This window comes from Mirounga leonina, unplaced genomic scaffold (genome assembly GCF_011800145.1).
Source record: "Mirounga leonina isolate KUSES-001 unplaced genomic scaffold, KU_Mleo_1.0 Mir_127, whole genome shotgun sequence".
Lineage (NCBI taxonomy): Eukaryota > Metazoa > Chordata > Mammalia > Carnivora > Phocidae > Mirounga > Mirounga leonina.
In genome coordinates, this window is record NW_023270316.1 from 18005639 (window position 1) to 18030989 (window position 25351).

General features: G+C 37.5%; 1 non-coding gene across 1 annotated transcript; it reads left to right on the top strand.

Annotated features, from left to right (window-relative positions):
- The first annotated feature begins 1832 nt into the window (after positions 1 to 1832).
- LOC118009701 lies at positions 1833 to 1941 on the top strand. Its single transcript, XR_004678990.1, has one exon. It is a non-coding gene; the product is annotated as a U6 spliceosomal RNA (small nuclear RNA).
- The last annotated feature ends 23410 nt before the right edge of the window (positions 1942 to 25351 follow it).

Consider the following 25351-nt stretch of genomic DNA (forward strand, 5'->3'; position numbering starts at 1 on the left):
GAACTGGTGGCCAACTTTTAATCGATCATGGGAAGAGATCTCAATAGGGCACTTGGAAAAAGCATCAATTTGTATTAGGTAATTGAGGTTAATCAAATTAGGAACTATTTTATTAGATTTGATCTAGTATTATACCTCTTCATCTGGGTTGGAGAGGGTATGAACTCAAGAACACTGTCATCATTTTAGACCAATAAAGTAGCTAAATTGCTCTATTTTATGTCTTAAAAACTACATAAATTATGGTAATGGAATAAAGAAACAAGCAAATGAAAATTAGCAACTCAAAATTCATGCACCATTCAAATTTAATTTGCATGGCATGGGATCACTAGCTTTTTTTTTTTTAATTAAACATATTGTTATATATTGTGGCGCCTGGGTGGCTCAGTCAGTTAAGCATCTAACTCTTGATTTCAGCTCAGGTCATGATCTCAGAGTTGTGAGATGGAGCCCTGCATCTGGGCTCTGTGCTCAGCGGGGAGTCTGCTTGAGATTCTCTTCCTCTTCTCTGCCCCTCCCACCACTTGTATGCTCTCTCTCTCTCTCTAAAATAAATAAATAAATCTTTAAAAATATTATTATATACTTACATAAAAAATATATTGGAGGAAAATCAATTCTTATTATATTTGGTGCAGAATATTTTTTCCAAACTTACAGATAAAGGTTTGTACAACAAATGATAAAAAGAGAAAACAGAACACTACTGTAGTAAAGAGAATAAAGCTTCCCCTTTCTCCACAGATTTCCATACTTGAGTCCCCAAAATCCATGAATATGTTACCTTACATGGCAAAAAGGGACTTTGCAGATGTGACTAAGTTAAGAGTTTTGAAATGAGAAGATAACCTGGATTATCTACATGGGCCCAATGTAATCTACCCCCATCATGGGTCTTTATAAGTGGGGGTGGGGGGAGTAGGAGTCCAAGAGTCAGAGGAGTTGTGATGATGGAAGCAGAGTTTGGATTGTTGTGGTCAGGAACCAAGAAATGCAGGCAGACTCTAGAAGCTAGAAAAGGCTGCAACAGATTTTTCCCTCGAGACAACAGAAGGAACGCATCATTTATTGGTAGCCCCAGAAGACTTATTTCAGATTTCTGGACTCCAGAAGTGTCACACTATATGAAGCCATTAGATTTGCTCTAATTTGTGCAGCAATAGAAAGCTTGTAAAACTATCAAAATATTTAAAATGGAAGTTATAATTACTTCCCTTAAATGACAGCTAACAACCAATAAATCATTTAGAAAAATTTTAATAAAACTAATTTGTATGGTACAGTACTTAACTACACTGATGTTATCTGATGAGGTCATCTAGGATTCAGGAACTGCGATTTTTAAGTTATAAAGTTGATTGAAGGCATGCTTTGCCTAAAATATGCTTTGGAAAAGATGAGTCCAAAATACATAATTCCCTTCTGGGGCATATTATCAAACCAACTTTCACATTTTGGAAACACACAGATACTCAATGGTAAATTAAATATAACCTATGTACAAACATACCTATGTATAAATTAACGTATGTATTAATAAACATATTTTAAATAAATCAAACCTGAATAAAATAAAATAATATGTGTTATTCTAACTTATGCATTAAGACATGGAAGAAATTTGTGAGTTCAGGGTTCTCTCCCCATCTGATAGTTGGCAATTTCTAATTTGTGGGGTGTGTGCATATATGTGTGTGCATGCGAGCCCACTCCCTCTGTTCTCCTAAATAACTGGTATACACAAGAGAATTTAGGGAAGGAATAGGGAGGAAAACAAGCATTTCTTTGTAGATCTATGGAATTAACCTACCATTAAAAAAAAAGTGTGGGTGCTCGCTTCTGCAGCACATATACTAAAATTGTAACGACACAGAGGAGGTTAGCATGACCCCTGCACAAGATATTTGACATGCAAATTGTGAGTATTCCACAATTTAAAAAAAAAAAGAGAGAAAACTGTGAATTGAACATGTCATAATTTTATCATCTTCATTTATGGAAATCTAAATGCATTTCATTTCATTACAGTGAAATAGAGAAAGAACAAATATGCCTAGCCAAGAAATGTGAGACCTAATCAGTTTCTATCATAAACTAACTGGCCTGTTTCTACACATGATAAAACAGAATGCCTCATATGCCCAATGTCATCAGCCTGCCACTGTTCTGTTTCCCATCTTAATTAGGACGGGAGCTCCAATATTATCGTATTTTCAATTTATGCTAATGAACAAGGTCACTTTCCTCCTGAAAGCCTGTTTAATTCTTTACAGTTTACAGAATCGAATCAAATCAAACTTGTTAGCTCATCTTTGTAAGTTCCTTCCTGCCTTACTTTATATTTCCAATTCTCCAAATATTTTTGTTAAGAGCAAAAAGGCACAACCGGGAACCATGTTCTTAGCATTCCTCTACTCCTCCTAGCCTGGCCCACCTCATCCACTTCAGCCCAAACCTCTTTGGTAAGGTGTTCAGAAGATACTGGTATAAAATGTGGATGTTCCCCAGATCCCATAAACCTAAACTGCCAGGGAGGGCATTTCTGAGGATGCAGAATAAACCTTAGGAAGATTTGCAATATGGACTCCATTTGTGGATGTGTACCTGCCATGACTTAGGACAACATACAGACCCTGGGGAATCTTGCTTTCCTGATCTGTAAAAGTAGGAGAGTGTTGGCGGCATTCACCCCATGGGGACATTGTGTAGATGTGGAAACACAGTGTTTGTCTTCAGACATGAAGGTACTTAAATATCAGCTGGTCCCATAGTTATTTGAAAAAGAATGGTTTGTAAAAAGAGAGCTATAATCACCAAGGAGATGTAAGAGGGTATTTGTTCTTCTAGAATAGAAAATAGGTATATTAGCAGTCAAGGTAGATATTGAGGAAAACACAGTTTACTTATGCCAAGTTATTTAGCACAGGAAATAAAGAGTTCCTCTTTGGTTTGAGAGGAACCTGCTTAACCACAAGAATCAGAATTGAGAAAGATAAATTCATTTCAGCATTCCCTACTTGCCTACAACCGTGTGGTACTTGAGTTCTCTCTGAGCCAGTTGTAACACCTACTGGTTGTCTCATTAATTAGTGAGTTGAATAAAATGTTTGACACACTTTCATTTACGAGGAAAAAAAAAAAAAAAAGAAGTGGGAAAGAAAAATGGAGATGCCCACTCTATCACAGCCCCAGGATAGGACTTCAGCTTGCATTAGGGAAGTCTGACAATTATAGTGATTTATAGAAGGAGAGATTGAGTGAGTGATAAAGGGCAGAGAGCATGATGCTCTTGTGGGTTGTGCCACATAAGAAAGGAGAAAATGTCCCCTGATTCTGCAAAGGGAGGTGTAACCTGGGTGGGGCTGCTCTTCATTTGCTACCTCGGTGTCAGCACCCCCTTGATGAAGCACAGCCTGGTGGTCTTGCTCTGCTAGCTTGCCTACCCTCTCAATCCTTAGTCTGTCTCCACCAGACCTGAGCCTTCTGGATGCCCAATTGTGAGCAAATGTTCTTGCACAGATTATAGTATTCATGTGTATAAATGAGGGGTAAGTTTAAAGCAAACATTCACATTTTAGCAAAACGCAATGCCTCCCTCCATCTTCTACATAGGAGTGAGGACTTTGTCACAAATATGGATCATGACCCAGAGCGATCCTAATTATTTCCTAACGCTGTCTGCTGCCATGCCCCCTCTCTAGCCACAGCCGTGTGCTTGCCATGATCAAGCTGGATATGCTCCTGCCTCAGAGCCTTTGCAATTCCTTCCGCTTGAGATGTTGGTCTCCTAGACAGTGTATGGCTAACTCCCTCAAAATACCACTTGCTCAGTAAGACCTCTCCTGACCACCCTATATAAAAGTGGGACCTCTAGCTTACTTGACCCTCCATATTTTTTAGTCTTCAATACAGGCCACTTGGATATCTATTAGGTAGGTTGTTTTTCTCTCTCCAGAGGCTGACAAAACCAAGAACAGAACCTGGCACATTGTAGGTATGCATTACATCTTTATGAAATGAATATTTGTTGAATGAATTAGCATTCAGGATGTTTCTTGGTCAACCAAAAAAAGTCTAAATAGCATTCATTTCAAAATTGCTTGGTGCAGCAGGGAAGCAAGAAGTAAATTTTATTGTTGTCCATATTAAACCAATTAAAATATTTAAATTTTTGTTATCTCAAGGAATTTTCTTTGGCTTTATGGAAAATTCACTCATCCAGAATATTTTGTGAGCACTCCAACCAAAATATGCTTCATTCAATTCTGTCTATATATTAATCTAGAGATAAAGTTGACATCTTTACTTTTGCTACAAATGTTTAAATGACTACTTATGAACCTCACAATTTTAAGAATATAAACCCTTTAATAATCAATTACCACATCCAATTAGTTCACAATCATTGAAATATACATTTGGGACTAGGGCTCATTTCAAATCTCAAAATACAAAGTCACTTAATTCAGAACTCCATCTGTGCCTCAGTCTCTGGAGTCTGACAAACAGTCTCCAAATTGTCTTCTGAGTTTTCATCAAAACAAGACACCAGTTTGGAATCTATTTTAACATTACTTACACTATATGGGGACTCACGTTGCATCTGCTTTCATTTTTCTCTAATGAAAGTTCCTAGTTGTCATGTCAGAAAGGATGTACGTATTCCCTAGAAATAGCACTGTTATTTAGAATGCAACAATAGAGAAAATCGAAGCCCCAGATCTTATATTTCATATTCATAAAATTGTAATTGGCCTTTTTATGTCTGTGCTACCCTTGAGACACAGGGAATTAATTTTGTTTCCATGAACATATATAGGATACCCATAAAACTCAGAATCGTTCAAATTCTCATCCCCCAAAAAGAAGTAGAGATAAAATCAAAGCATATTTTTCTTTAATCTTGGGGATTCTGTATAGTTTAATGTGACCTCTAGAGATGATATTAAATTGCAGTTATTGTAAATAATGGGCAAAGAAGACCTTTGGCATAATGTTTGCAAGAGCATTGCAAAGAGAGAACAAATCCCCACCAAATTTACATTTCACCTGCGGGATGAAGCAGACTCCTTGCAGATATCAAATGTTTATACTCTCCTAGGTCATAGTTGCTACAGGTACAAGCCTTGTTAGCTCATTGGGTTCAAAGTCTGGTTTTACTACTCTGTATGACCCAGGTGAGGCTTAGACTTGCTAATACGGCAAACCTCGTTTTACTCATATCAATAGGGATAAAAATCCCTACATCAAAACCTGGGGAAGGGTGAGGCCTGTGTAAATTAATATACATAAAATACCAGCATGATTTCTGATTCATAGTAAACGCTCAATAAATTGGCACCAACACTAAGGCCCATCAGACAGAATAGACATAATAATATTAGCTCATAAAGAGGTGAGAAAGTTGCCTTGTCATTTGTCAGAAAAAAAAAAAAAAAAAAAAAGCAAGTATACAACTTTTCCAAAAGGACGAAAGTAAGTCTTGGCCCTGTGTCTCTTAATTTTTGTGTTTGTGCTTAATGCACAAAATCAGGATTTTATTCGGCACTTGAATGAGAATACACACATACACACATAGACACCCAAAATAACTTAATTGTTTTTAAGGTATGTATTATGTTCTCTTCATTCCTCCCTCCATAAGTGAAATCTACAATGTAAAAAAATTCCCTAAAAAAATGAACAAATATCAAGGTAATACACAATTTCTTTATTGATACAGATTAATGTATAGTAATATAATTTGTACATATTTCCAGATATGCGTGTATAAAGTTTTTTTCTTTTTTACAAATAAGACTACAACAATCTGAATAACCTCTCAAAAAACAAAAAAAGAAGAAAGAGGGGACCAAACAAGAAAGAAGAGAAAGAAAAGAAAAGAAAGAGAGAGAGAGAGAGGAATGGAGGGAGGGAGGGAGAAGGCATAGTACAAGTGCATCAGCTCTGTTAAACCAGACCTATGAGGAACCTTCTCTTTCCACATCTCCCTTTTTATATGTCTGCTCTGGAGGAGAGTGGTCTTGGAGCTGTGGAAAAGACTCCTCTTCACATGCTCTTTTTGCTAATTTCTATCTGAGAGGGGCTCTATCTTCTGTTTTACCTTCACTTCATAATCCTGATGCTAATCGAGGCTGAAATTAAAAGATTCCATCCTAACGATTCGTTTCGCCTCATTAGCCTAAGAGGCTGAAGTCACTAATGTAAAAGTGGCTTTACATCTTTCCATGTCTTGATAATCTCTGTGGAACTAAAGAACCATGGCGTAACAGAACCATGCTGTTCAGAGTGTGGACTCCAGACGGGCAGGCTGGGCGTCACCAGGGACCTGGCTAGAAATGGAGAATCTCATTCTCACCTCCAACAAATGATGAAGCAGAATCTGGGGTCTACCAAGTTTCCGAGGAGATTCATATGCCTATTAAAGTTTGAGAAGCACTGTAGTAAAGGGTTATTAATAATGATGGCTTTGATTCCCCAACTGTGCTCCTTAAAAAATTAGTATTTTCCAAAATGTTTTCTACAAAAATGAGTTCTATAATCAAATGTATTTTATTTTATTTTTTTTTTTTAAGATTTATTTATTTATTTGAGAGAGAGAGAGCATGAGAGGGGGAGAGTCAGAGGGAGAAGCAGACTCCCTGCCGAGCAGGGAGCCCGATGCGGGACTCGATCCAGGGACTCCAGGATCATGACCTGAGCTGAAGGCAGTCGCTCAACCAACTGAGCCACCCAGGCGCCCTATAATCAAATGTATTTTAAAAATACGAAATTAAATAAAGCTAAGCCAGTTTCCTTTCGGCGGACTTCTTGGCACCACTGTTCTCCTCTAACACATGCAGTAAAAACGGCATGTGCGGTATTTCTCCAAGCTATATGACCATGAAGCCATGTTTTCTTTGCACAATCCTTTAAATATTTCTGAAAACATTGGGTTTTGTACAGCACAGTTTGGAAAAAGGTGTCCTAATTTTTTGCAGAAATGTTTTACAAACTCCACTTAAAACATTAGGAAAAATGTTTGAGATTTAAAATTAAATATTGGAAAAATTATTCATGTAAAATATCTAATTCTCTGAATATTAAATTGGAAAATAGGCGATGTATGCTTCTGTCTCCCCACTGCTGTCTCCAGGCCCATTACCCTCATTCTGCCTGATGGAGTCAGGGACTTTGCACTGATCTCAACTGGATCTCAACATTTTTTGGTATGTTCAGTCTGGTGATTTCCCCCTCCTCTTGCCCCTTCTCAAAATGAGAGTCTTCATTATGTTCCTCCTAAGGTAGACACCACCATAAAAACAATCTGTTAAAGCCTTCCTCTGGTAAGTAATATCTGAAGTTGTCTAAATATGCTATTCCTTTTCGTTTGTTTGTTTTTTTATTAGAGAAGATCTAGGCTTTAAATTGCCTTTTCCAAATGCCAAAAAAATAAAAAATAAAAAGTTACATTTGTTGTTATAACTCAAGTACACTGTACCTAAAACCCTCCCTGTGAACATTACACACATGGACTCTGATGGACAGCTAGAATTAAGAACAGTCAGGTACTAAGAACTCACCAAACTTGCACATATAAACACATTAGTATGAACTCCTTATTTCTTATTACAATCTTACTTTCAACAGGGCCCCCCTGTTTCTTTCTCACTTATTTCATTATTTAAAAGCCTTTTTAATGTTTTTCTATCATTTTCCATGTTCCAGGAAGACGAGTGTTACTGACATGAAGAATTTCACGGCCAGCTTTCAATCCTTTCCACTTAGAGCTTATCATGGACAATTCATATAAAAAAAAATCCAAGCTAACACTGAATTTCTTTTCAAATTCTTCTAGACATAATATTTTCTGGCTAAAAAAAAAAATCTCATTTTTAGACTCCTTTTTCTCTTCACTTCTATCATAAAAATGGAGGCTGGCTGCTCTTTTTATACATTTTTTTGGTCATAATGAAACAAAGTTAATTAAGATTTCAATCTAGTTTTATCTAGCACCAAAAATTGTAATTATTCCATTATATTCAATATTGCCTTTAGAGGCAATTCATGGTTAAAACATTACGAAATACTGTTTTATGTAATATTAGTAGACTCATTTTGGACTATCTCCCCACCCAGCATTCCATAAAGGAACCATTAATCATCATTACAGTTAATTCTCCCAAGAAAACAACTAAGCAGAATTGAGAATATGAAAAAAGTTCAATGGTACATAAACACCTATAATTCCTGCTTCCCTTGTATCTTTTTATTTGGAGCTGAGATTTTAAAGCAATGTTAGTTTACTCTCTCCCCATCTTTATTTATTCAACAAATATTCATTTAACGCATAATAAATGCTAGGCTCTGTTCCAGACTTTGGGGATTTAGGAAAAATTTTTAAAAATAAACATACATTATAAGGTCAGGAAATGAAGTGCTAAAAGGAAAATTAAAGCCATATAAATAAACAGAAAATGATTTGGGTACAGGAGCAGGTGGTTGTCTTCCTGGACCATGAAAAATAATAGAAAATAATAATATGTAGATCCATATGTAGATATAAATACATAGTTATATATAGATATATTTGGTCAGCTGTATATTAGGTATATATTTTTATCAGATTATCCCAATTATACTGTCAGTTTAGGTAAAAATCATTACTCTGTTTTAGCTGTTCTCAAAACGTTTATCAATGAGGCACGCCTCTATAAATTTTTTTGTATGGCCCATATTTTTCAGGCCATACCAAAACTTCTCTCGAAATTTGCTAAAAATTTGCATAGCTATTTTCATTTGACATGATAAGAGAGGAAAAAAGAAACTTTATCTTAGTCATATAGAGAGAAATCTATTCCAACTGAACTGTATTTCAACTGAAAGTCTAGATTATGCTAACAATTATTAGGGTGTTGTTTTGTGTTTTCTTTTTAAGGAAAAAAAGTTAAAGACCCAGAAATACATGGTAGGATTCTTTTTGTCATTTATTTTGTCAATATAATCACCAAACCATTGGTCACCTTAATAATGAAATTGAGAAAAAAATCATTATGAGCTGCTTCATATCATAGAGGAAAAATACCTGATTTAATTGCATTTAAAAAATTTTAATCGCTCACTCAGGCAAGTATTATATTGCTAAATCAGATTTCTTGAAAGTCAACATGGGAAAGATCATAAATTTTTTGTTGTAAGAATCAGAAAAATCAGTGTATAAAACAGAAACTCTGCTAAGTAAAAAACACTATATTTTCAAAACTTATACCAAATGTACTAGCAATGGATGCACTGGCCTTCTGGAGAGATACTCATTTAGACAATTAGAGCATGTGAGGAGCCTTTTTGCCCTCTTGGCTGACTTTTAATATTGTCATTCTCAAACCCTGTCCTCCAACCTCTTTCTCTTAATTCCTCTTTGATGGGACAAATCAGAAGATTTCTATAAACATCTAATATTTTATCACAGTTTAGTCAAGTCTCAATTTTGAATATACAGTTAATATAATCAAATAGCACATTTATAACAAAATATCTTATTTATAATAATATGTGCATAATATTTAATGGCATATTATGAATATAATCAGAACATATCAATATTATTATATATACTATGAATAAAATATTATTATATAGTATACATAATTCAACAACAACCCTGTAAGAAGTGTTATTATTACTTCAATTACACTTATGAGGAAAATAAGGCTGAACTTTGATCATTTGGCTCCATGTCCCCCTTTCATGGTACAATGTTATCCATTATCTAAGGTCTTTACTATATTCAGCTGGGATTCTGGGATATAAATTGAGGTATCTCAATTAATGATTCCTAAGAAAATATCATTCTATCACATTTTCTATGAAAAATAAAAGTAGAAGGAAAAGAGAAGTACCATTTTAGACATTTGTTTTAAAACCCTTTTGTGAGCTTACAGATAGATATAGATCTCTAGCTGTTTAATATGCATGACTTTATAGCTCTAATTCTGTATCTTTTTCACCTGTAGTTAGGACCCATGCATGCATCAGACTTCCTTCACGCCTCACTTTGATTCCCAGTAGGATGCCATCACGGGCTTCCTTCCATCACGTCATTGCATTTCAAACTTAAAGTTAACTGAGTGACTTAGAACATTTATCGTCAGGCTTGACTTCTGGCCGTATCACGGATCACACTCAGTAACTGGTTTCAGGATCTTGGTCAAATCACTTAACCTCTCTATGTCTCAGTTTCCTGCCCCCAAATAGCTTAAATTAGTAAATGCTATTGTAGTTTTAAAATTCCATGATTCAAAAATTGACCTTGAGTATTTACTATGTCCTAGTAGCGCACTGTGTTCAATATTAAGGGAGGAGTTTTAGAAAACCTCAATATCACAATACCTCTTCCCTTAATGTTTACTGAACAAATGTTAACTAAAAACTAGAGCTGCTAGTTAAAATATGGGTTAAAAGGTTGAAAATACATCTACTGGAGAAAATATCTATATATACAAACAAGCTCTTTATTGACTTCGTGGCTTTATCAAGGTTGGAAGACATTGGAACAACAACAATAATAATACAAGTCATCACATCACGTGTCATACAATATGTGGAAGATACAATGCTCTCCTGACTATGGTGGCAAATAGGGGGAAAACTATGTAAGGGGCAAAGAGAAAGTCAAAGAAAAATGAGAAAAAAGTGCAATCAAGGAAGAAACCCATCTTTATTTTAAGATTCTAGGTGTATTTTCGTGATCAGCAACCATTTCTCTGATGATGTTTGACATTTTTATGCTGTCTTACTGAGGATTCAGATATGAGAAAATTTAATTAGTGTTTTTTTTAATTTTCTTTTTAGATTTTATTTATTTATTTGAGAGAGAGAGACAGAGATAGAGAGAGCACAAGTGGGGAGGAGAGGGAGAAGCAGGCTCCCCGCGGAGCAAGGAGCCCGATGTGGGACTCGATCCCAGGACTCTGGATCATGACCCGAGCCAAAACGCTTAACCGACTGAGCCACCCAGGCACCTTAATTAGTGTTGTTTTTATTATATATTCTGCTACAAAAGAAAATGATTCAAGATTATCTAAAATAATTTTGCTGTAACTCTGTAGTTGTTAACATAGGTTTGTTTTCTTTCTCTTCATTCTGGGTTCATGTCAAACCAAACTAAATGGAAGCAAGAAAAGGAAAAAGGATCTATGGTATCACTGTGGGTTCTCGCTTGGAAATTAAATCCCCTTTGCACTAAGGAGGTAAATGTAAAGTCACTTAACCCCATTGTTTTAATGAGATAAGAGAAGACTTCATAAGTGCCTTTGAAAATTACTCCTCATTGTTTTATAAAAAAATCAGTGAGTTAAAAACATTAAGTGGGCATCTTATAGGCATTTAAGGAAATCTGTGCAAAAATATACACACAGTTATTAAAATTATAGCAATCTGCTTGCTGTTATTTGCTGCTTAGAGGGAAGACCAAAGTGTATTTTTTTCCTTCCTTTGCAATGATGAAAAATCCTGTCTCCCTTAAATCCGTGAGGTTTTTTTGCAAGCACTTGGGAAGATATTATATCTTTATATTTGAAGGATTTTCTAATAAAATGCATAACTGTGTGACTAATCAGCAGAATAAATTGGAAGCACTCAAAAAACTTTTAGGGCTGGAGTTGCTGTCTCCTCCTTGGCACTCACTAGCTTCTTCCTTTGGGAGGAGAGATCTGATTGGGGAAATGGTAAGAGTCTGATATCTATTTCCTCAAGAGCTTGAATTGGGAAGGTTAATGTACTAAACTTAGATGCTCATGTGTTTTTTTCTCCTTTTTGTCAATCTACCATTCTTGGATCTGGTTTTAGAAACTATTTGCCTGTGAGTCCTATGCATTCTGCTGGCCAATCTTGTATCTTCCATGCAATAAACCAAAAAGAACAATCTATGCCTTGTGCAGTAAAGTTTTCAGTTATTCAGCTGCTCTGTTGGTAATATTTTTATACAAATTCTATGGAAGGAACAAGAAAAAGGAAAAAAAGATTTGGTTTGAAGCCCAAGCTATATTTTTTAATCCAGCTCTGCATCTATAATAAAGCAGACAATTTCTTCTCTTTCTAACTCCTGTTATTCATTTCCAGATAGGTTTCAAGTCATGAGGGAATTAGATGGGGGTGGTAAATTAACCAAATCAAATACTGTGAGTGATGCTAATGGTCATGCTAAAATTACTCTCATTAGCCCTTTCAAGTTGAGCAAGCCTAGAGTTTTCATCTCTGCTAGAAGCAGACATCTTTAAAGGTTTTCTTTATAAAACTCTCTTTGAAAGACGCTAGGTCTTAACACAACAAGTTCTGGGTGAATTATGTGAGTGAAGTCTTTATCATGACCAAATTTGGTTAGTGTATTTAATCCTCATGCTATATTTCAAAGTTCATTAAAGGCTAGAAATCGTACATCTGGTTGATACTGGATGCTGGAGTTTAACACTCTTTGTATCTGCCCTACCATGGTCCAGCTTGCTGGGGATGGGCAGCAAAAACTATAATTCCCAGAATCCTTTGCAGCTAGGGCTTCCGTTATAATTTAGAGTCCATCAGTTAGATATCATTGCGGAAGATCTCCATTCATGGGCCGCAACCATTTGATAAAGTAAAAGAAACTCTTTGGGCTGGAGAAGCAGCTATCCAGCATCCAGATTAAGCAGTGTCCTGATTACTTTTTGACACAGCTGTAGTGTCAGCCTCTCATTCTTTAAATTGCCTATCACAGAGAGGCAGTTGTACCCGTGCAGACCAGTTCTAACCAGCATGGGAATGTTCCAGAAGCTTAGCCTAGGATCTCGTTTTTGTAACCCTACTAATTAATCTGTGAGACAGCTTTATCCCTTCAATAAACAGGTTGTTCTTAAACAGGATAAAGTATATTCCCTTGCACATAGTTAAGAACCTTGGCTAATACATCAGTAAAAACAATTCAAGATAGAGATAAGAATTTAAGGTAAATAATAGATTATAAAATATAGGATAAACTTGCACAGGAAATATTGTATAGGATAGAACTAAGAAAAATATGCTAAGAATCATGGGGAAGTTGAAGCCAAAGGGATTAGACTAGATACATAGATCGACTCTATAGGGCTGAAGCCAACAGAACCACATTATGTTATATGCACTGAGAATTACCATTCCAGTTGAAAAAGTCACATTGTAAGCACACAGCCTGAAGAAAAAGGGAACATTAACATAATCTGATTTAAATGACATGCCTACCCTGTAGGACTCAATGGTCACCTGCTGGAAAAGAAATGTTATTGCTGTCAGTTATTCACCTGCAGAATCATTCCTATGTATTTGTCAAAAATTTTAGACCCTGGTTCACTCCTACTCTGTCCATTAGAATGCCTGACTTGTAATTTCTATATAATGCACATAATTTTTTCCAATACCCTGTATTCTTAATTTCGTAAATGCTTCCATTCCAAGGATACCTACCTCAGTCATTCCCTCCAATGTCAAATCTTAGACCTTGTCATTACCACTCACCTTTTTTTTTTTAAAGATTTTATTTATTTATTTGAGAGAGAGCACATGAGAGGGGGGAGGATCAGAGGGAGAAGCAGACCCCCTGCTGAGCAAGGAGCCTAATGCGGGACTCGATCCCGGGACTCCAGGATCATGACCTGAGCTGAAGGCAGTCGCTTAACCAACTGAGCCACCCAGGCACCCACCACTCACCTTAACATATGCATGGAACCATGATTATGTGATATACATAATCATATACATAGTGTAATGAGTCCGTTTCACTGATGGGCACCTCAAATCTATCTGGCACATGACCTCCAAGTCATTTGTGCAATCATCTTTCTCTGTGCATTGATACACTTCCTTCTTTCCTTACCCAGTTTAAATTCCACGGTCTGTCGTAATCACTCTTGTATACCTTCTTTACCTCCCTTACGCCCTCACTTTTTCCAGCTTGCTTGGCACCACTGCAACTCTGGTTCAATCCAGCTCTTTCCCCCTTCCATGATCAGATCACATAACTGAATATGGCTGGAACACACACACAACCATTCCGACCAATCCCACTTTAAACTCACAATTCTCAAAGGCCTTTAAGGATAATTACCCTATCCTCCCTCTTTCTGGCGATTATTTCTTCTATTTTTTTTTTTTTTCTTTTTCTCTCTACCCACTTCTTCTGGAATTCCCATTATGTTGATGTGCTTAATGGTCTCCCACACTTATCTGATATTGTTCGTTTTTCTTCATACTTTTTTCCCTCTTTGTTCTTCAGATTGCATTATCTCATTGATTTTCAAGTTTGCAGGTTCTTTCTTCTCATAAAATTTATGGCTAGACCCTTTTACTGAATTTTTCATGTCTGTTATTGTATTTTTCAACTCGTTTTCCATTTCTTAAAATAATTTTGTTCTCTGTTGTTATTTATTCAAATAATTTTTGTTTCTTTATTGATATCCCATATTCAGTAAAACATTGTCATATGTTCCTTTAATTCTTTAAGCATGGTTCTTCTGTCTTTGAACATATTTTGAATGTATTTATAATAATTGCTTTGAACTCTTTGTCTGTTAAACCCACCCAGTGGTCCCTCTCCGTGGCAATTTCTATCACTGCTTTTGCTTTTGCATATGGGTCACACTTTGCTGTTTCTTTGCATGTCATTTTTTTTAAAAATTAGGTATTTTAAATAATAGATTATGCAAATATGGTTACACCTCTCCCTCACCACAGCATTTCTTGTTGTTGTCTGCTTGGCCATTTGTTTTTTTGTTATTGTATTTTGGGAAGGGGGGTTGATTAATGATTTGGCTAAGCTAATTCTTCAAAATCTATTTCCCTAGCAATGTGTAGGTTCTCAAATAGGCTCCTACTGATATATTTTTCCATTTGTTTTTATCTTCTAGCCTGGCTATTTTGGAGCCATTCCTGGGTTATCATAAGCCACTTACAGGTGAAAGGTGCCCTTTACTGGATGGATGGATGGATGGATGGATGGATGAAAAATGGATGTCTTGAAGGTGGCTCTCACAGTTCAGCGCACTTACTTTTTTTTTTGCTCTTCTTTCAGTAAAGGATAGTAGATTGATAATTCCCTTTCTTGATCGCCAAGGAGTCTGGCTCCTGGCTAAAACCCTGTGTGTGATCCTTAAGGCCAAGAATAAGCAATTAGAAGACTTCACTTGGCAAGCCTCATGGAGGAATGTTGCCCTCTGCCCACCAAATTTGCAGGAGCCAATGTAGGCCAGTCTGGAAGGGGAGTTGCAATCAGTGACTCAGGACCCCTGGCCAGCATCTTTTCTGCGTAATTATATTCCTAGTCCATGTGCCTCCATTCGCAGCACTCTTTATTGGGTGGCCTTCCCCGGTGTCCCTGCCCAGACCTCTTTATCAGGGGAAGGAGTGGAAACCTTAGAGACATTTTGTTCTACAGTGATTCAGTACTCAGTACTTCTCCACTCCTATGCTTCCCCCTCTCCCTCTTCTCCTGCCCCAGAGTTTATAAAAGGGCAGGAACTTCTTGTTCAGAGCTCTCTTGGTGATGAGATAATTCCCCCCATTTGTGCGGATATGTCTGTCTCTTGTCCAGGGCCATTCCGTGGGAGAAAATGAAACATTCTGAGAGCCCATATCTTCTTTCTGGCCTCTTATTTATGCTAATGTAAGAAGTGAATAAAGGCTTCATCATTATTGTCATTTTGACTTGTCTTGACCAACTACTTCAACACCTGGCAGTTCAGCTCATGACATCATTTCTGAGTGGATGCAGCACTGGGCTTGCAAACAGTTTTCCAGAATTTTCCAGAGATGAGTGTGACTTTCTTTTTAAGCCTGGCTTCTTAGGGGGCACCTGGGTGGCTCAGTTGGTTAAGCCTGGCTTCTTAGGAGTCATCCCTAGGCCAGCTGCTTATTGTTCAGTGTTTTGTCAGAAGCTGTATTTAAGCCTTGAGATTCCTGCCCTTTGTGTCTGTGTGAGGCTTGGGAAAGTGCTTCACAGTCTGTCTCACATCATGTTCTGCCTGTTCCTGAGGCGGTGCAGCTTAGTGCATGCTCAAAGTCTTCCTGCCCCCCACAATGAACTGTGATCTCAAGAGGACTCTTCTGGTTTTCTGTCATTTGCCTTGTATGATGGGTGTAAAGGCCTCATCCTAACGTCGCCTGAGGAAATCAAGTTCTGTTGTTTAAAACACCCCAACTGTGGTATTTTGTTATGGCAGCCCTAGCAAACTATAATATACGTATCAAGTCTGACTGCTCTTATTGAAATTTAGTAGAATTTCTTGAATTAATATTTCTGGACTGTTTGTCCTCTGCTGAGGGCCAAGGCCTGGCAGCCCCTAGATAGGCCACTTTGGCATGAAGATTATTTTGAGTTAAAAAGCAATCAAAACCCGACAGATTCAGGAAAAGCTCTTTACCTCCTCCACAAATGCGTAAAATAACTTAGGAAGACGACCTGCTCCAGGAAGAAACCTGTCACCATAGACAACTACATTATACTGTGACCTAGGTAGCACAGATAGGGAGGAAGCTGTTTGATCAAATCCTCTCTGCCCTATTGTTTCTGAGTGGCCCAGCAAATACGTGCTTACCAAACATTTACTCTTTTTCATTCTTCCTGTGAATTGCATTCCCTTTCAGACCCAGGCCCCTTATTCTCTTCTCCTTAGTTCAGAAAGGTATATATACACCTCATTTTACCTGACTGTCTCTGGAATTTCCATGTCCCTGTGGATTCCCCATACACATACTATTAAATGTGAGTTTTCTCCTGTTAATCTGTCTCATGTCAATTTGATTCTTAGTCTGGCTAGAAGGACCTTGAAGGAGATAGGAATTCGTGTTCCCCAATAGCTATTAGAACAATCTACAGAGACTTTAAATGATTGTTGGTTCTTTTATTATTATTTTATAGCTTTCAACAATTACGTTGCTGTTATACCGAGGAGAAGGAATTCTGAACTCCTCACTTCAGGGATGGCTCCCTACTCTCTCTACCATCATCCGGTCCCCATTCTCTCCTGATAATTCCCACTGGCACATCAACTTGCTGTTACTTTCTCTTTCTGAAAAGCACAAACAAAAACAAAGCAAAACAAAATAATTAAAGCAATAACAACAACAACAACAACAACAAACTTGTCTTGATCCACTTCCTCTATCACCTTGCATCCAATTTCTTGCTCCCTTTTAGCAAAAATTGTCCAAAAATTTGACCAGACTTATGGTCTCCAATTCATGTCTTTCTGCCTTAACCCCCTCCCATCTGGCTTCACTCCCACCACACCTCCTTAACTGTTCTGATCAAGTTACCAATTATTTCCTTGTTACTAAATTAAATAGTCAATTTCAGACATCTTCTTAAGTGAATTGCTAGCAAGATTTTACATAACCGATCATGTTTTCCTCAGATGCCCTTTCTTCATTTGACGTCAAGGAAAACACACTCACTTGGCTTTCCTCCCACCTCATAAGCTATTCTCAGCTTATGTTGTTCTAATGCCCTTGCTTCTCCACTTTTCACCTTCCTTTTCACGTTAGAGCCCCTAGCTATGCTGTCCTGTCCTCTTCACAGAGTGCTCTAGTTACACTCCCTCCCCTGGGAACCTCTTCTTTTTCAAGAATTTGAATAACATATATATACCAAAAACATGTCAAACATGTATCTCCAGCCTAGATCACGTTCATGAACTCCAGTCTTAGGTACCAACTGCCCACTCGGCATTTCTCCTCAGATGGTACCATAAGTGTTTTAGTTTTATCATGAACCAACCTGCCAACCCACCACCTGTTCCACCATCACATCCCATCTCACTTGGTGCCAATTCCATCAGCCCTGGTGTTCAAACAAACCTTTGGACTCAACCTAAATTCTTCTTTTTCTCTTGTGTCCCATATCCAGTCCAACAGAAATCTCTCTTGCCACTATCTTTTCAGATATCCAGAAGCCAATCACTTGTCAGCATTTCCACTGCTAATACCTAGTGCCACCTGACAGAGTCTCTCCCAGAGTAACAGCAGTTATCTTTTAATCCCTTAATCCTCTGCCCTTGCCACTCCCACAGGTAGGCTGTTCATATCAAAGCAGCCAGAGCGATCAGTAAAAGAGGCAAGGAGGACTCTGTTACTCTCCTAAAAATCTGCTCCAAGCCTTCCAGTGGCTACCCATTTCATTCAGAGTGAGATTCAAAGTCCTTCAAAGCCCCATCAAGCCACAGAGGATCTGTTTCTTCACCACCCATCCCACCTTTGATTTCTGACTTCTCTCCTGACTCTGTTTCAGCCACACGGCACCCTTACAGTTTCTTAAACCTTCGAAACACACCCAGCCTTTCCAATGTTGCTCTAGATGTTCTCTCTTCTCTGGGTTCTCTTCCCCAAGTGTCAGCATGGCTAGCTTCTTCATTTCTTTAAATATTGCTCATATCTCAGCTGCTCAATAGAAACTACCCAGTCATCCGATTTAATATTGCAACTTGCCACAATTTCTACTCTGGACAATCTCAGTATCTTCTTTCTTTGTTCCACATCTTTCAAATTCATAGTCCTGTCACCTACAATATAGTTTATATATTCACTATGTTCACTATATCATCAAAGAATGCAGTCTCCATGAGAGCAGAGATCTTTTTTTGTTCCCTGATGTACTCCCCCAAACATCTAAAAAGCACCCGATCTAACATAGGTGCTCAGTAAATATTTGTTAAATAAATGAAAAGAAAACGAATTAATCTTATGTAGGACTGGGAAGCTGGATATAAATGGGGATAACTTAAGTTCAGCTTCTATTTAGAAAACATTAATGATGTCCCACCAGAAACAGAGACACCAGTCAGCATCTTTATTATCATCTACCCTTTAGTTTGATTGTCTGCCTTATTTCAACAACCAGGTATGAGATTAGAGGTGGTTCATTTCAGATAACAAAATAGAATTTTCAGGTAGAAAAAGTATTTAGATAGCATTTAATCACATTTCATGGGTAAAGCATAGGGACCCTAGATAAAACTCACTTGGTTACACTTAGCAAACCAAGACTGTAAGTCTTGACTTGATAGATATGCCGTCTGCATTCCTACAGAAGCAGAAAGCAAATCTTCAAGAATTTCAGAATTCCAAATTGGACCCATTAGCAAATGCTTTTGCAAATCTTTCATTATCAGGGAAAAATTAAAGTAAATATTATTTTTATTTGTTTTAAATCTTAATTCATGTAACTCCAATTTGTGCAATCACACTACATGTATATCACAAGTAAGTACTCCGTCGTATTATGCAGCTATTAATACTGTTTCAGCATGTGTGCATTCAAAAATACCACTTGCCTCGAGTAGGGAATATTATTGCTGACATACCATCTCATCTGCAGAGTTTATTCAAAAAACATTTGCCAGGAACTATTATGGCTTGACAAAGTCCTAAATGCCATAGACAGATATATGAGTCATGCACTCTAGAATCTCATCATGAAATATGGAGATATACAAAGAGAAAAAAATCACAATAAAATGTAGTATGTCTTTTCTCAGTTTGGGTCCCTCCTATCATGCATACACATAAAATAGAATCTGGAAAAACTATTTGGATGCCAATGCAGTGAATTCTGTGTTACCCAGAAAGCAAACTCTGAGATGGAGATCAGCATGTGGCAAGTTTCTTAGGACAAAGCTCTGGCATCATCAAGTGGCAGGGCAGGTGAGGAAGTAGAGGGGGAAGTCAAGCTGCAATGTCATCTCAGTAGACGTCTCAACTAACTGATGGCCAGTTCTGAAGCTTACACGACCATTCAGAATTGTCCTGAACCCTGTAAGTAAATCTATCACTCCATGGGGGCTACCCTGGGAAGGGGCCTTCAGTAGGACAGCTGTCTTTAGCCAAGGCAATCCCTGCAAGGGAGAGGGGAGTGCCTGGCCCAGTTGGCTGTGACGAAGGTAATAAATAAAAGATGTCATACTATGCCTGGAAAGGAATTCCTAAGAAAGGGAAGATAGGTATAAGAGGCCTAATGAGGCATCTCAGATATGTCCATGACCCTGGCCTGCACATTACATGGCTGAATTCTTCTGCTCAGGCTGCCATTACACAATACTGCACACTGGGTGGCTTAAAAGACAAAAAGTTAATTTTCCACCCTTAAGGCTCTGCTGGGTGGGACCCCAACCCCAAAGCTCCAGCAGACGGAGCTGTGACACCAAGGCAGTGGCCCTGATGATCTCTAAATTGCCTTCGAGGTTATTCTCTTTTCGGCAAGAATAACACATTTGCAGTGTAACAGTTTTATTATGGTCCATCCTGTAGAATCCAAGCAGTCCAACAGCCTTCTCTCATTTCATCCCACTTTCTCTGACCCCTTCAGTTCAAACTGGCAGTGTCTCTGCTGGTATAATCCATCTCAATTCCCAGATTCTACTTAGATGTCTGGTTAACATCATGGGTAACCTCATAATGAAGTGATTCTCCAACTACAACGCTGAAGTTCTCTCCAGAAGCAGCTTCCTCACTTTTTTGCAATATAGACAGGTTGACAATATTCCAAATCTTCAATTTCTGGTTCCTCCTAAGGAGTTCTTTTTCAACTCAACTCTCTCCTGTTGCATTTTACCATAAGCAGTCAGGAGCAACCAAGCCATTCCTTCAACACTTGGTGTAAAAATCTTCTTAGCTAGATATTCAATTCTACCACTCCCAATTCCTATTTTCCATAAAACTCTAGAACGCAGTGCAGGAAAGTTCTTTCCTACTTTATAGGATCCCCTTTCATCTTTCTAATAACATGTTCCTCATTTCCACTTGAGACCTCATCATAATGACCTTTAACTTCCATATTCCCACCAATATTCTGCTCATGGTTATTTATGTATTCTCCAAAAATTATGTATTTATGGAGGCTTTCTCTCTAGCTCTCCTCTTTTCTCTCTGTGTACTCACCAGAAGCAGGCTTAATTTCATTATTTTTAACACGCACCTCAAAACTCCCCCAACCACTACCCATTATCCAGTCACAAAGCTGCTTCCACATTTTCAAGTATTTGTTACAGTAGCAACCCGGTTCTTGGTACCAAAATCCGTATTATTCTTCTCAGGCTGCCATAGCACAATACCAGGGAGTAGGCTTACACAACAGGAAGTTATTTTCTCACAGTTCTAGAGGTTAAACATCTGAGAGATTGGGGTGAATAGCATGACTGGATCCTGGTGAGAGGTCTCCTCCTGGCTTGCAGATGGCTACCTGTTTGCTGTGTCCTCACAAGACAGAGGGATAGAGAGAGAGAGTTCTGGTGTCTCTTCTTCTCTTTTAAAGTACCAGCCCTACCCGAATAGGCCCATACTGTCATGAACTCATTTAACTGTTACCACCTCCTCACGGGTTCTCTCTCCAAAGACAGACACTTTGGGGATTAGGGCTTCCATGGGATGAATTCTGGCGGGGGAGGGGGCAGACCAAATTCCCCAATAGCCTACCTCATAATTCATCATACTGACTGGATTTAAGATGACCCAGAGGAAGAGGATCAGTTGGGTAGTAGTAGAGGAAGAAGCAGCAGACAAAAAGAATGTGGAATGGAAGAACAAAACAGGCTACGGCTACTGGTGTTTCTCTTGGATGACTACAGCTGAGTCTCCTGGAGTGGGGTAGCCTGCAGGAAAACAAGACTGAACAGATGCTATATAGGCATGGACAAATTTAAGGCAATCTTTTTCCAGATCCTTGATTTCTCTGTATGCATGCTTTCCAAAAATTAACTTGGCTACGAATGTGTCTGTGTTTTCAGAATTCTCCTTTCTCCAGCTCCTCTTTTAAAATATCCTTTTCCCTTCTTTACAAAAGAAAGGCAAACCTGTCACCATCTTCTACAATTAAATGCCCTGGAGTGTAGAACTGCTAAGAGTGGGGACCCATGGGAGCAAAACATCATGGAAACATCTATCCTTTATCTAGCAATGCTTTGAATTATCTATCTTAGAATCAGAATTCAGAACTCCTAGTGGTTAATACACAAGGAGGTTCATTAACTTATTTATTTGTACAAAAAAAATGAAATGGGACCTTTTCTGATGTAAGGTCATTAATCTGCAGTCGAGTTTGACAATGAAAATGGCTTTCCCTGATACTGTTTGTAGACTGAAAGAGCTAAACAGCAGCTCTAATGTTTTGATGTAAATCATGTATACAATGAAAGTATCCAGACAGTAGCTTCTTTGCAAATATTTAAATTTGTAATACATTTTAAGGTGTCAATTTCAAATGAAAGAAGAGGATACATAAATTTTCAAAAATTATTTTAGGAGTTGCATGAGCAATATTTAAACACTGCCATGTACCCATAAACTATCTTTCAATCTTCTCTGAAGGATGCTGACATGGTTTCATCTTATCTATTTCCTTATGAGCCAAACACCCCTAACACCAGAGGTAACGTGACCTTTGTTTTCTATATTGTAGTGGGTAACATAGGTTTGTAAGTTGAATGTTTAATGGTGGCAGAAGAAGAGAGCCCTTAACCACATTTCCATTATAGGAATAACCTGACAACAGGGTCATAGTACTCAGAGGACTTTAGGTAGAACTCTCTGTCCATGGGCAGAGCTTGAGAGGATGATTATTCGCCTCACACTCTTTGACTCCTTGTTCTTTGCCTTTTCCAAGGGTGTCTCCTTCCTCTGTCCTAATATAGATGTTTCTAAGAAATCTATCTTGAACTATTGTTCTTTATACTAAATATGATCCACCTGGGTGATTCCATCTACTCTCCCATCTGTGCTAATGATTGCCAAATATGCCTTTTCCAAATTTACTTTGTCCCTAAATATCAGACATCCTAAAGCTGAGTACTCCAAAGCACACTCAAAATCATTGTGCCTAAAGTGAACTTATAACCTACCTTCCTAAGGTTTTTCTTCTTTGTACTCTGTATTTGCTTAGTATTTCTAATTTCTCCTCAATTTGTAAATTTGAAATCTGGAAGTCATTCTTGAATCCTCTCTCCTCATCACTGTATCCCATTGAATTAGTCATAAAATCCTGCCAATTTATATATAATATAGTTGGCAAATCCTTGCCCTAACAGTTTCCTAGTTAAGGTATTCTTTATCTCTCTGCTGAAATACTACAATAGCTTCTTCCAGTGCCCTTGACAGCATATTCATTCTGGGGTAGTCTATCTAAAACTTCAATATTCCTCTGGAGCTCTAATGCTTAAAACGGTATGTTTCTCCATAGCAAATTTGGTACTTAAATTTTTTAAATGTGCATCAGTATCATTAAAAATGTTTATATAAGTACCCCTAGCATATTGTATTCATACGTAACTCATACAACAGATACCAAAAATATAAAATTTTAAAGGGTATTAGAAATTAAAATAAATGGCATTTCTAATATTCCCTTCCCAGATTTAAAATGGTGCTGTCAACGTAAATGTCAACAATAATTCTAATACTTCCTTTTCATCCTTTACTGAATCATGTTAAGCACCTGTTGCTATTCACATCCCTGACTTTAAATACCACTACCTTCCAGCATAAAATCCAAACCTTTTTTTTTTGGCATAATATACAGGGTACTCCATGATTTGGGTCTTCACTAGGTTTCTAGTTATAGGGAATTTATTGAGATTACCTACCGATGTGGCTGTTATCTTTACTAAACAGGAATTCATCCACAGAAGAAAGTATGGCATCTCCAGAGATTAAAACATAGTGGGTGTTTAAAGCAACGTTTGCAGGATGAACATCAAGTGTTTTCTCTGTATGTGCCTGCCCTTTGTAATTGTATCGTCTAACAATCCAACAATCCATTCTATTAGTAGAGTGAAGGTTCGTAATTATATTGCTTCTGACGATGTAAACTCTATTATTTCATTAAGATAATAATTGCAAGAATGAGTTTAGGTTGTAGGAATATAGTCATCTGATTCTGTTTAAAAACAGAAGGATGGTAGTTATGAGGCTAGTGAAACTTCTAGTAACAAATGGCCAGTGACAAATAATGAGATTATGGGTCTCACACTGTTTTGGGTATTCTAGTTGATTAATAGTTTGATTACTTTGGATACTGAGGAAGTAGACTTAATGTTTAACCTTGTGGACACTGGGGTCAGACTGCATCTATTTAGCTCTTATTTTACCACTGACTGTGTCCCAGGTCAAATTATTTAACACAACTATGCTTCAGTTTCTTCACACCAAAAATGAGGACAAGCACAATACCAATCTTCTAGAATCTTTGAGAGAATTAAATGAGATTATGTGGGTAAATATTCGTAATAGTCCAATTTAACATATAAATACATATAAAGGATTTACAATAGGGCCAGAAAATGCTAAGTGTTTAATCCATGTCAGTTAGCAATATACCTAAAACATACAAGAAATAAAATAAGTTGGATTTTAAATCAACTTCTCTCTTGAAAAACAAAATGTCATATTGCACATACCTGGGATAAAAGACCTGCAAATGAGGGGTTTTAAAACCATGATCACAGGAAGGATTTATAGTTTCCATCTAATTTTCATGTAAGGTTATAGTTCATGTTATGAGCTTTTTAACAATTGGCTTACAGATTGCCAAGATTCAGGTAATCTTTGGTTGAATACATATTTATTAAGGATTCTTCCTGTGTTGGGAAGAGATGGTTCTAGGCCCTAGCACTTCAGTAAAGAATCTAAGTTTCATACCTTATGGAGTTTACAGTAAACAAATAAATACATACCATAATGTCAGGAAATAATACAGGCTTTGAAGAAATTAAATCAGCATTAATGTATGGAAATAATGAGGGGGGATCGACATGGGGTCATTTTTAATAAAGATGTCGGGGAAGATTTCCTAGAGAGGCAACTTTAGAAAAAAACCAAAAACATGGAATAAAGTGGGAAAGCCTGCTTCATGAATATCCGAGGAAAATAGCTTTAGCAGCAGAGAGGACAGCAAGTGCAAAGGCCCTCTGGTAGAAATACACTTGGTAAATTGGAGGATTAGCAAGAAATCCAGTGAGATTGCAAGTAAGCAAGATGCCTGTTCGTGCAAATGCATGTACAACCATGTGTGTGCACATGTGCACCAGGAAGGAGGTAGAAGATGAGATCAGAGAGAGAGAATAGCCAGAACATAAAAGTCCTTATAGAAAAGGGAGTTTGGTTATATGCTGAGCATCATGGGAAGTCACTGGAACAAATGAGCAGAGAAATCACATGAACTAAGTTACATTTCAGGAAATACCATTATGACTGCAAAAAGGTCAAAAAGGAGGCAGGAAGGTAATTTGTAGGCTACCGCAGTGTTCTGTGTGAGAGATGGCAGAGAAATAATTAGAGCATCATGAGAAGAAATCTCAGTCTGCTCGGGTTGCCATAACAATGC